This window comes from Odocoileus virginianus, chromosome 4, assembly GCF_023699985.2.
Source record: "Odocoileus virginianus isolate 20LAN1187 ecotype Illinois chromosome 4, Ovbor_1.2, whole genome shotgun sequence".
Lineage (NCBI taxonomy): Eukaryota > Metazoa > Chordata > Mammalia > Artiodactyla > Cervidae > Odocoileus > Odocoileus virginianus.
In genome coordinates this window covers 35,735,538-35,748,029 of record NC_069677.1, presented here as the reverse complement: position 1 = coordinate 35,748,029, position 12,492 = coordinate 35,735,538, and the positions used below count along the sequence as shown (strand labels likewise).

At 41.0% G+C, this 12,492-nt stretch overlaps 1 pseudogene; it reads right to left on the bottom strand.

Moving 5' to 3' along the window:
- Positions 1-876: 876 nt before the first annotated feature.
- Positions 877-9,388, bottom strand: LOC139034855 (tigger transposable element-derived protein 1-like; annotated as a pseudogene).
- Between the last annotated feature and the right edge of the window lie 3,104 nt (positions 9,389-12,492).

Genomic DNA, 12,492 nt, shown 5'->3' with positions numbered 1-12,492 from the left:
GTAAATACAGTTTTAAAATATAAAAGCAATAAAATATAGAATAAAATTTAGGAAAGTAGCTTCATAACCTCTATATGTAGGGAAAAGAAAGAAATGTCAAGATAGACATATTTTACTTCATAAAGATTAATAAGTTGTTTGTGTATGGTGAAAAATTTCATTAGGGAATACCTTGGAGGTTTTGCAAGTTCGGTTCCAGACCACTGCAGTGAAGTGAGTATTGAAATAAGTAACAAATTTTTTGGTTTCCTGGTGTATATAAAAGTTGTATTTACTTTAGAGTCTGTTAAGTGTGCAATAGCATTGTGTCTAATGAAAGCCAATATGTATACTTTAAATAATACTTAATTGCTAAAAAATGCTGACCACCATCTGTTGTTCAATCTCTAAGTGGTGGTCAACTCTTTGTGACCATCATCTGAGCCTTCCGCAAATTATAATTTTGTGCTGGCAGATAGTTGATGGCTGCTAACTCTTCAGGGATTGTCTTTACTGAAGGCTGGGGTCAAAGCGAGAATCACTCAGTTGTGTCCGACTCTTTGTGACCCCGTGGACTATACAGTCCATGGAATTCTTCAGGCCAGAATACTGGAATAAGTAAAATGCCAAAATTGAAGTCAGTCCTCTCAAACTCTCTGCTGCCTTATCAACTGTGTGTGTGTGTGTGTTACTCAGTTGTGTCCTACTCTTTGTGACCATGTGGACTGTAGCCTGCCAGGCTTCTCCATCCATGGAATTCTCCAGGCAAGAAAACTGGGGTGGGTTGCCATTTCCTTCTCCAGGGATCTTCCCAACCCACGGGTTGAACCCAGGTCTCCTGCATTGCAGGTGAATTCTTGACCATCTGAGCCACCAGGGAAGTCTTATCAACTAAGTTTATGTAAATCCTCTCGTCATTTCTACAATCTTCACAGCATCTTTACCAGGAGTAGATCCAACACACACACACACACACACACAGACACACACACACACACACACACACACACACACCACTCTGCTTATCTATAAGGAGCAACTCTTAAACTGTTAAAGCTTTATCATGAGACTACAGCAATTTAGTCACATCTTAAGGCTCCATTTCTAATTCTGCTTCTCTTGCTATTTCTCAGTTCAGTCACTCAGTTATGTCCAACTCTTTGCGACCCCATGGACTGCAGCACACCAGGCTGCCCTGTCCATCACCAACTCCCAGAGCTTACTCAAACTCATGTCCATCGAGTCGGTGATGCCATCCAGCCATCTCATCCTCTGCCGTCCCCTTCTCCTCCTGCCTTCAGTATTTCCTAGCATCAGGGTCTTTCCAAATGAGTCAGTTCTTTGCATCAGGTGGCCAAAGTATAGTTTTAGCTTTCTCAGTCCTTCCAATGAATACTCAGGACTGATTTCCTTTAGGATGGACTGGTTGGATCTCCTTGCAGTCCAAGGGACTCTCAGGAGTCTTCTCCAACACCACAGTTCAAAAGAATCAATTCTTTGGTGCTTAGCTTTCTTTATGCTCCAACTCTCACATCCATACATGGCTACTGGAAAAACCATAGCTTTGACTAGATGGACATTTGTCTGCAAAGTAATGTCTCTGCTTTTTAATATGCTGTGTAGGTTTATCATAGCTTTTCATCCAAGGAGCAAGCATCTTTTAATTTCACAGCTGCAGTTAACCATCTACAGTGATTTTTGGAGCCCAGGAAAATTAAGTCTCTCACTGTTTCCATTGTTTCCCCCTCTATTTGCCCTGAAGTGATGGGACCAGATGCCATGATCTTAGTTTTCTGAATGTTGAGTTTTAAGCCAGCTTTTTCACTCTCCTTTTTCACTTCACCAAGAGGCTCTTTACTTCTTCTTCACTTTCTGCCATACGGGTGGTATCATCTGCATATCTGAGGTTATTGGTATTTTCCCCAGAAATCTTGATTCCATCTTGTGCTTCATCCAGTCTGGCATTTTGCATGATGTAGTCTGCATATAAGTTAAATAAGAAGGGCAACTATACAGCCTTGACGTACGCCTTTCCTAATTTGAATCCAGTCCATCTTTCCATGTCCAGTTCTAACTGTTGCTTCTTGACCTGCATACAGACTTCTCAGGAGCAGGTAAAGTGGTCTGGTATTCCATCTCTTTAAGAATTTTCCAGGTTGTTGTGATCCACACAGTCAAATGCTTTAGCATAGTCAATGAAGCTTGCTATTTCTACTATATCTGAAATTAATTCCACCACTGAAGTCTTGAATGCCTTAAAGTCATCCATGATGGTTGGAGTCAATTTTTTCCAAATTCCTGTTAACATTGATACTTTGTCCTCTTCCCATGAGTCATGCATGTTCTTAATGGCATCTAGAATGGTGAATCCTTTCCAGGAGGTTTTCAACTGACTTTGCCCAGATCCATCAGAGGAATCACTGTCTTTGGCAACTATAGCCTTCCAGAATGTACTTTTTAAATAATAATACTTGCAAGTCCAAATTACTCCTTGATCCATGGGCTGCAGAATGGATGCTGTATTAGGAGGCATGAAAACAGCATTCATCTCACTGTACATCTCCATCAGAGCTCTTGGGTGACCAGGTTCTTTGTCAATGAGCAGTGATATGTTGAAAGAAAGCTTTTTTTCTGGGAAGCAGATCTCAACAATGGGCTTAAAATGTTCAGTAAACAGACATGCTGTCATCCAGGCTTTGTTTCATTTATAGAACACAGGCAGAGTTACTTAGCATAATCCTTAAGACTCCTAGGATTCTTGGAATGGTAAATGAGCAGTGGCTTCAACTTAAAGTCATCAGCTTACAGCTTTTACAAGAGTCAGCCTGTCCTTTACAAGAGTCCTTCACTTAGCCCCTTTCGAAGAGAATCAGCCTGTCTTGATGCTTGGAAGTGAGGCATTGACTTGCTACAAAAATCCTCGATGGGCTCTCCTTGCAATATAAGGCTATTTTATCTACATTGAAAATCTGTTGTTTGGTGGAGTCACCTTCATTAATTGTCTAGATCTTCCGGACAACTTGCTGCAGCTTCTATACAGAACTTGCTGCTTCACTTTGCACTTCTATGTTTTGGAGATGACTTCTTTCCATAAACCTCATTAACTAACCTCTGCCAGTTTCAGACTTTTCTTCTGCAGCTTATTTACTTCTCTCAGACTTCATAGAATTGAAGAGAGTTAGGGCCTTGGTCTGGGTTAGGCTTTGGCTTAAGATAATGTTGTGGCTGGTTTCGTTTTTTATCCAGACCATTAAAACTTTCTCCATATCGTCAGTGAAGCTGTTTCAATTTCTTTTCATTTTCACTGGAGTAGCACTTCATTTTCTGTCAAGAACTTCTCCTTTGCCCTCACAACTTTGCTAACTGTTTGGTTCAGGAGGCTTATCTTTTAGCCTATCTCAGTTTTTGACATGCCTTCCTCAGTTAGCTTAACCATGTCTAGCTTTTGATTTAAATGAGAGACATGCAATCTTCCTTTCACTTGTCTACTTAGAGGCCATTGCAGGGTTATTGGCCTAATGTCAATATTTTGGGGCTTCCCTGGTGGCTCAGATGTTAAAGAATCCACCTGCAATGCGGGAGACCTGGGTTTGATCTCTGGGTTGGGGAGATCCCCTGGAGGAGGGCATGGTAACCCATTCCAGTATTCTTGCCTGAAGAATCCCATGGACAGGGGAGCCTGGCAGGCTACAGTCCATGGGGTTGTGGGGAGTTGGACACAGCTGAGTGACTAAGCATAGCACAATGTCAGTATTCTTGTGTCTCAAAGAATAGAGGACTGAGGAAAGGGAGATAGGTGGGGGAGCTGGTCAGTGAAGCAGTCTGAACTCATACATTTATAGAAAGTTCACTGTCTTATATGAGCATGGATTGTGGCGCCCCCCCATACAAGTACAATAGTAGCATCAAAGATCACTGATCACAGATCACCATAACAAATATAATAGTATGAAGAAGAATATGTGAAATGTGGCAAGAATTATCAAAATGTGACACAGAGAAACAGAGTGAACTGATGCTATTGGAAAAATGGTGACAGTAGACTTGCTGGATGCAAAGTTGTCATGTAAGGTTGTCACAACCACTCAATTTGTAAAAAATGCAGTGTCTGCAAAGTACAATAAAGCCAAATTAATAAAGGTAGGCCTGTATCGAAAAGAATATATATATATATCAAATGTATTTTTTGATAGAGTCAAACTCCTTCCACAAAATTGATCATAGGCAAATAAACAAGTATGTATAGCTGTATTACAGGATTGTCAGTATAAAAATGTTTTATGTTCTTTAATAAGAAATTGGATATGTAAATTGTGACACATTCATGCAATGGAATACTACACAGTCGTTAAAAATGATGTTTTTTAATATAGATGTATGGATATGGAAAGATGTTCACTACCTATTATTATATGAAAAAACAGGTTATAAAATAGTATATAGAATATGATTATATTTTGCTAAAAGTATTACATATGAGTAGGAAAAAGTCTAGAAAGAGACATACCAAAATAATAGTGTCTGCGAATGGAACTAAAAGTGATTTTTAAAAGTTGTTTCTTCTCTATTGTCTGAATTTTAAAATAATGAACAGAGGATCTATCTATCATAAAAATAGAACAGATCTATCCAACCATCTATCATCTATATCTCTGGTGGGGCGGGGAGAGAAAATTCTATGTTGTTATTTTTTTCCTAACTTTCTTATTGCTCTTCCATTCACTCGGTAACCCATTGCTATTTGGCTTTAGCACTTACCTCCACTGAAACTTGTTTGCCAATGTCACTGTGACTTTCCACTTGTCAAATCTAATGTCTACTTTTCAGTTCTCATCAATTGTACCTCTAGTTCTGTCCTCATAAACCATCTCTTCCTTTTAAAAGCTTTTTCGTCCTTTGAAATGTGTCACTTCTTTTTTTTTTTCTTCCTCTTGAGCTAGATCTCAGTATATTTCATTTATTATATAGAGAATCATGGCCCACCCATTATTGCCCATCCCCCAGTAGATATTCCCCATTTATTCATCTTTGTTCTTCAGTTCTTTGTATTTTATGTACTCATAGGATACTATTTTATGCGTGTATGTATAGCTCTATACCTATCATATGTGTGTGTGTGTGTGTGTGTGTGTGTGTGTGTGTGTATAGCTTTTTATAAAACTTCCCACAGGACATCATCCCCTGGATCATTTAAAACCATCTCACGTTTTATATATAGTCACATCTGAAGTCTCTTCTTTCTTCACTCCTCTAGTATTCTTTTTTCTTTACAGCTTTCTGTGAATGGCATCACCATCTACCCTACCACCTGAATCAGACACCGGAAATCCTCCCCGGCCTAGGCTTGTCTCCTCCTCATTCCTCATAGCCAGGCTGCTGATCCCACATCCTTAAGATCTTATGAATGAGTCTGTTTCCTCGTCTCCATTCCCACTGCCAGGCTTTATTTCAGGCACTGTGACTTTTTCCAGGATTTATGTGATAGTCTCTAGTCTTCAGGGTTCCACAGAAGCAGAATCTAAAACAAGGGCTTGTGTTAAGGTTTATTTGGGTAGTTCATCCAGGGGAGTAGGAATGAAGAAACAGAAGGAGGAAAAGCCAACAGTCTGTTCTACCTAGCTGGCCACCACCACAACCACTCTTGCTCAGATCTGTTATGTGAAAGGAGGAAGTATGGATTTCTCAGTTCCCATTCTGGCTGTTCAAGGGTGGCACCATGGGCATAGGGTGGTACCTAGCAATTCCAGGCTGCAATTGGCCCAGCAGTGATTTTGACACCCCCCACCCCCCAAAGCTTCAGGGATCTCTGGTGCAGGAAGTGAGAGGTACATAGCACATATTCTAGCAATGGCTTCTGTAAGAAGAGGTGGGGTGAGAGGGTTTGAAATGACCCAGAGGAAGTATCTGATGTGCCTTCTAACTGATATTCTTGTCCTTCTGAAATCCATCCTTCAGAGTGAGAGTAGCCTCCCTAAAACAAAATGAGTACATTATTGTCCTGCTTAAAATGCTTCAATATCTCTCCTAGAGAATTCCAGAGAAATATATGCTCCTTAGCATATTATAAAGTGTGAAAGGCCCTCCCTTTATGATCTGGCTCCTTCTCACTTCCTTAGAGCCATCACTCACCACTTCTCCAAATAAATCCTTCCCAGAACATGCCTGACTTCCCTGACATGCTCCTTTTCTATCCTGTACCCTCTCCTGAGAACGACTTTCTTCTCCTTTTTAGCTTAACTCAAGAAGATACAAATGAGTTAATCCTAAAGAAAATCAACCCTGAATATTCATTGGAAGGACTGATACTGAAGCTGAAGCTCCAGTACTTTGGCCACTTGATGCAAAGAACTAACTCATTGAAAAAGACCCTGATGCTGTGTAAGATTGAAAGCAAAAAGAAAAGTGTAACAGAGAATGAGATGATTAGACAGCATTACTGCCTCAATGGACATGAGTTTGAGAAAACTCTGGGAGATAGTGGAAGATAGAGGAATCTGGCATGCTGCAGTCCATAGGGTGGCAAGGAGTCAGACACAACTTAGTGACTGAACAACAAAAATTCTCTCCTTCAAGAAACCCTACTTGACAGTATACCCTTCTTCCCAGGCTGGGTTAGTGCCCGTCCTAACTGTCCAGCAGCACCTGTGTTTACCTTCATCATAAAAGTTACTATATTCTGTTACATTTGGGGGAGGTCTAATTTATCTGTTAAACTAGATTGTCAATTCCTAGAACATAAGTGCTCAATAACTGCTGAAATTGTTCCAAAGTCTATGGGAAAGCAGCCTATCAGGCAAGATCAACCAACTGTGTTACTGAAACAAAGAATAACCATATCCAATGTATATCTTAATACCTTTGATGTTTTAGTTCCTCTCAGAAGGTGTTAACCTAACACATGTCTATTAGATGTACCTTAGGGAGAATGCAGATTTTAAGCACTGCATGAAGGTGTGGTAGGTGAAGAGATGAGAGAGGTGGCCGCTCTGACATGCTAGAATGGTTCAAAGAGCAGTCTTGTTATTACTGATGGGAACACCGCCTCTCAGATCACCTGCCTGAAAGAGGTGTGAAAACTGATAACTTGTGTAACAATTTGCTAGAGGAAGTGTTTCAGACCCACAGATAAGTTGCACGCACACACTGGAGCTGGCAAAACTGTCATGAGTCTGAATGAAATTGGGCTGTGGGCCAGCATAGTTTCTGTTGAGTTTGGAAATATGACATCAGGCACTAATATTGTACCTCCCCAAGAACTGAGTCTTTCCTCCAGGAGGTGTGGTACTGCTATAACCCCAGAGAGAGGCAGAGACTCAGGAAAATATTGTAGACTGAGAGATTATTTTTCACTTTCAAATAAATCTGCCTGGCTGAATCCATTTGTAAAAGAATAGATTTGGCTTGATTTGTTTAGCTTTTGTGGTTCAGTTTTCAGAGAATTAATTTGTGCCAAATATAATTCCATTTTTTAAATGAATAATTGTATAATTCTTTACTTGATTAGAAAAATAATAAGTATGGATATAGAAACTATCTCCGGTTTTCATGTTTCCAATGGTTGCCTTTCTATCTTTAAATAATACCAAACAGTGTTGTTTCTTCAACTGTGAACTTCAGGCATTATTTATAGCTGAACTCTGAGAAGCTGGGAGGTATTGTGTCTACTTAAACTCTATTTTCTCTCCTCCCCTTCCACCTCAAACTTAAAACAATTGTTATTATTTTAATTTTGCAGAGACAGCATCTCATGACTCTCAATGATGTTAGATAATGTTAAACATTTATTTGGAAGAGGGTGTTTGCTATGACCAGTGTATTCTCTTGGCAAAACTCTGTTAGCCTTTGACCTGCTTTGTTTTGTACTCCAAGGCCAAATTTACCTGTTACTCCAGGTATCTCTTGACTTCCTACTTTTGCATTCCAGTCCCCTATAATGAATAGGGCATCTTTTTTGAGTGTTAGTTCTAGAAGGTCTTGTAGATCTTTATAGAACTGTTCAACTTCAGCTTCTTCAGCATTACTGGTCGGGGTATAGACTTGGATTGCTGTGATATTATACTGTAATATAAATATTACTCTGATATCTCCAAGGTTTGCCTTGGAAACGAACAGAGATCATTCTCGTTTTTGAGATTGCATTCAAGTACTGCATTTCAGACTCTTGTTTACTATGATGGCTATTCCATTTGTTCTGAGGGATTCTTACCCACAATAGTAGATACAATGGTCATCAGAGTTAAATTCACCCATTCCAGTCCATTTTAGTTTACTGATTCCTAAAATGTCTATCTTCACTTTTGCCATCTCCCGTTTCACCAGTTCCAATTTGCCTTCATTCATGGACCTAACATTCCAGGTTCCTCTGCAATATTGCTCTTTATAGCATTGGACGTTACTTCCATCACCAGTCACATCCAAAACTGGGTGCTGTTTTTGCTTTGGCTCCATCTCTTCATTCTTTCTGGAGTTATTTCTCTACTCATCTCCCGTAGCATATTGGGCACTTATCAACATGGGGAGTTCATCTTTCAGTGTCCTATCTTTTTGCCTTTTCATGCTATTCATGGGTTTAGCAAGAAAAGAATACTGAAGTGGTTTGCCATTCCCTTCTCCAGTGGACCACATTCTGTCAGAACTCTCCACCATGACCCGTTCATCTTGGGTGACCCTACATGGCATCGCTCATAGTTTCATTGAGTTAGACAAGGCTGTGGTCCATGTGATCAGTTTGGTTAGTTTTCTGTGGTTGTGGTTTTCATTCTGTCTGCCCTCTGATGGATAAGGATAAGAGGCTTATGGAAGCTTTCTGATGGGAGAGACTGATGGAGGGGGAAACTGGGTCTTGTTCTGATGGGTGGAGCCATGGTCAGTGAATCTTAAATCCAATTTTCTGTTGATGGGCGGGGCTGTGTTCCCTCCCTGTTTTGTGACCTGAGGCCAAACTATGGTGGAGGTAATGAAGATAATGGCACATCCTTCAAAAGGTCCCATGCATGCACTGCTGCACTCAGTGCCCCCAACCCTGCAGCAGGCCACCGCCGACCCACTCCTCTACCAGAGACTCCTGTACATGCACAAGCAAGTCTGGGTCAGTCTCTTGTGGGGAAACTGATCCTTTATCCTGGGTCCTGGTGTGCACAAGGTTCTGTTTGTGCCCTCCAGGAGTCTCTTTCCCCAGTCCTGTGTAAGTTCTGGAGGCTCTAATGTGGGTTAATGGTGATCTCCTCCAAGAGGGATTATGCCATACCCAGGTCTGCTGCACCCAGAGCCCCTGCCCCTGCAGCAGCTCACTGCTGACCTGTTCCTCCTCAGGAGACGCCCAAACACAGTTCTGGTTCAGTATTCTCTGTGGGGCCTCAGGGCCTCTGGGTCCTGGTGTGCACAAGGTTTGTTTGAGCCCTCTGAGCATCTCTGGCACGTAATACCAAAATCAGATTGACTATATTCTTTGAAGCCAAAGATGCAGAAGCTCTATACAGTCAGCAAAAACAAGACCAGGAGCTGACTGTGACTCAGATCATGAACTCCTTATTGTAAAATTCAGACTTAAGTTGAAGAAAGCAGGGAAAACCACTAGACTATTCAGGTATGACCTAAATCAAACCCCTTATGATTATACAGTAGAAGTGAGAAATAAATTCAAGGAATTAGATCTGATAGACAGAGTGCCTGAAGAACTATGGATGGAGGTTTGTGACATTGTACAGGAGACAGGAAGCAAGACCATCCCCAAGAAAAAGAAATACAAAAATGCAAAATGGTTGCCTGAGGAGGCCTTACAAATAGCTCAGAAAAGAAGAGAACCAAAAAGTGAAAGAGAAAAGGAAAGATATGTCCATTTGAATGCAGATTTCCAAAGAAAAGCAAGGAGAGATAAGGAAGCTTTCCTTGGTGATCAGTGCAAAGAAATAGAGGAAAATAATAGAATGGGGAAGACTAGAGGTCTCTTCAAGAAAATTAGAGATACCAAGGGAACATTTCATGCAAAGATGGGCACAATAAAGGACAGAAGTGGTATGGACCTAATAGAAGCAGAAGATATTAAGAAGAGGTGGCAAGAATACACAGAAGAACTATACAAAAAAGATCTTCATGACCCAGATAACCACGATGGTGTGATCACTCACCTAGATCCAGACGTCCTGAAATGCGAAGTCAAGTCGGCCTTAGGGAACATCGCTATGAACAAAACTAGTGGAAGTGACGGAATTCCAGTTGAGCTGTTTCAAACCCTGAACGATGACACTGTGCAAGTGCTGCACTCAATATGCCAGCAAATTTGGAAAACTCAGCAGTGGCCACAGGACTGGAAAAGGTCTGTTTTCTTTCCAATCCCAAAGAAAGGCAATGCCAAAGAATGTTCAAACTACTGCACACTTGCATTCATCCCACATGCTAGCAAAGTAATGCTCAAAATTCTCCAAGCCAGGCTTCAGCAATACATGACCTGTGAACTTCCAGATGTTCAAGCTGGATTTAGAAAAGGCAGAGGAACCAGAGATCAAATTGCTGACATCTGTTGGATCTCGAAAAAGCAAGAGAGTTCCAGAAAAATATCTATTTCTGCTTTATTGACTACACCAAAGCCTTTGACTATGTGGGCTTTGACAAATTGTGGAAAATTCTTTAAGAGATGGGAATACAAGACCACCTGACCTGCCTCCTGACAAATCTGTATGCAGATCAGGAAGCAGCAGTTAGAACTGGACATGGAACAGCAAACTGGTTCCAAATCAGGCAAGGAGTACATCAAGGCTGTATATTATCACCCTGCTTATTTAACTAATATGCAGAGTACATCATGTGAAATGTTGGGCTGGATGAAGCACAAGCTGGAATCAGGATAGCTGGAAGAAATATCAATAACCTCAGATATGCAGATGACCCCACCCTTATGACAGAAAGCCAAGAAGAACTAAAGAGCCTCTTGATGAAAGTGAAAGAGGAGAGTGAAAAATTTCACTTAAACTCAACATTCAGAAAACTATGATCATGGCATCTGGTCCCATCACTTCATGGTAAATAGATGGAGAAACAATGGAAACTGTGAGAGACTTTATTTTCTTGGGCTCCAAAATCACTGTAGATGGTTACTGAAGCTGTGAAATTGAAAGATGCTTGCTCCTTGGAAGAAAAGCTATGATAAACCTACACAGCATATTAAAAAGCAGAGACATTACTTTGCCAACAAAGGTCTGTCTAGTCAAAGCTATGGTTTTTCCAATAGTCATGTACAGATGTGAGAGTTGGACTATAAAGAAAGCTCAGTGCTGAAGAATTGATGCTTTTGAACTGTGGTGTTGAAGAAGAATCTTGAGAATCTCTTGGACTGCAAGGAGATCCAACCAGTCCATCCTAAAGGAAATCAGTCCTGAATATTCATTGGAAGGGCTGATGGTGAAGTTGAAACTCCAATACTTTGGCCACCTGATGCAAAGAACTGACTCATTTGAAGAGACCCTGATGCTGAGAAAGATTGAAGGCAGGAGGAGAAGTGGATGACAGAGGATGAGATGGTTGATGGCATTACCAGCTCGATGGACATGAGTTTGAGTAAGCTCTGGGAGTTAGTGATGGACAGGGAAGCCTGGTGGGCTACAGTCCATGGGGTTGCAAAGAGTCAGACATGACTGAGCAACTCAACTGAACTGAAACATTTATTTTGTGCTTACCAAATACCAGGATCTGTTCTCAACCATATTGCTTACCAAATACCAGGGTCTGTTCTCAACCCTATATATATATATATATATATATATATATATATATATATATATATATGAACTCATATTTCCTAAATTGGATCTATGCAATAAAGATGATTATCCCCATTTTTCAGGGTGGAAACTGAGGCACACAGCAGTTGCATAACTTGTGCAAGGTTACCAGTTGATAAGTGGTAGAATTGGGATGGCAATATTATCTGTGATATTAATTGTTATGCTCTAACAGTTTCCCATGGACAGAGATGACTGGGGGCTATAGTCCATGGGTTCGGGAGAGAGTCAGACTCAACTTAGTGACTAAACAACAACAGTTTCCTTTGGAGAAAACTATTAGAAATCAGAGCTTCCTAGGTTGCTCAGTGCTAAAGAATCCACTTGCCAATGCAGGAGGGTTGGGAAGATCCCTTGAAGAAGGGAATAACAACCCACTCCAGTATTCTTACCTGAAGAATCCCATGGACAGAGGAGCCTGGTGACTACAGTTCATGGGGTCGCAGAGAGTCAGGCATGAGTAAGCAATAGTCATGTCTAAGCATCTAAGTGTGTGTGCACTAGAAACCATGTGTCCACGGATTCCCTGCATCTAACAGGTTTATTTCCCTTTTCACTCCCCACAGACATCCTGCTCGCCTTGCACAGTGGGAATATCTTTCTTCCTTCCCTTTCCTCTCTGGCTCTTCTTCCCCAGAGCATGCCCTCTCTTCTGTTTGCCTGTAGGTTCCGGAATCCTGGGCAGTGTGGAGGGAGAGGCGGTACCGATGGTGGGTATGCTCTTCTTATTCATTGT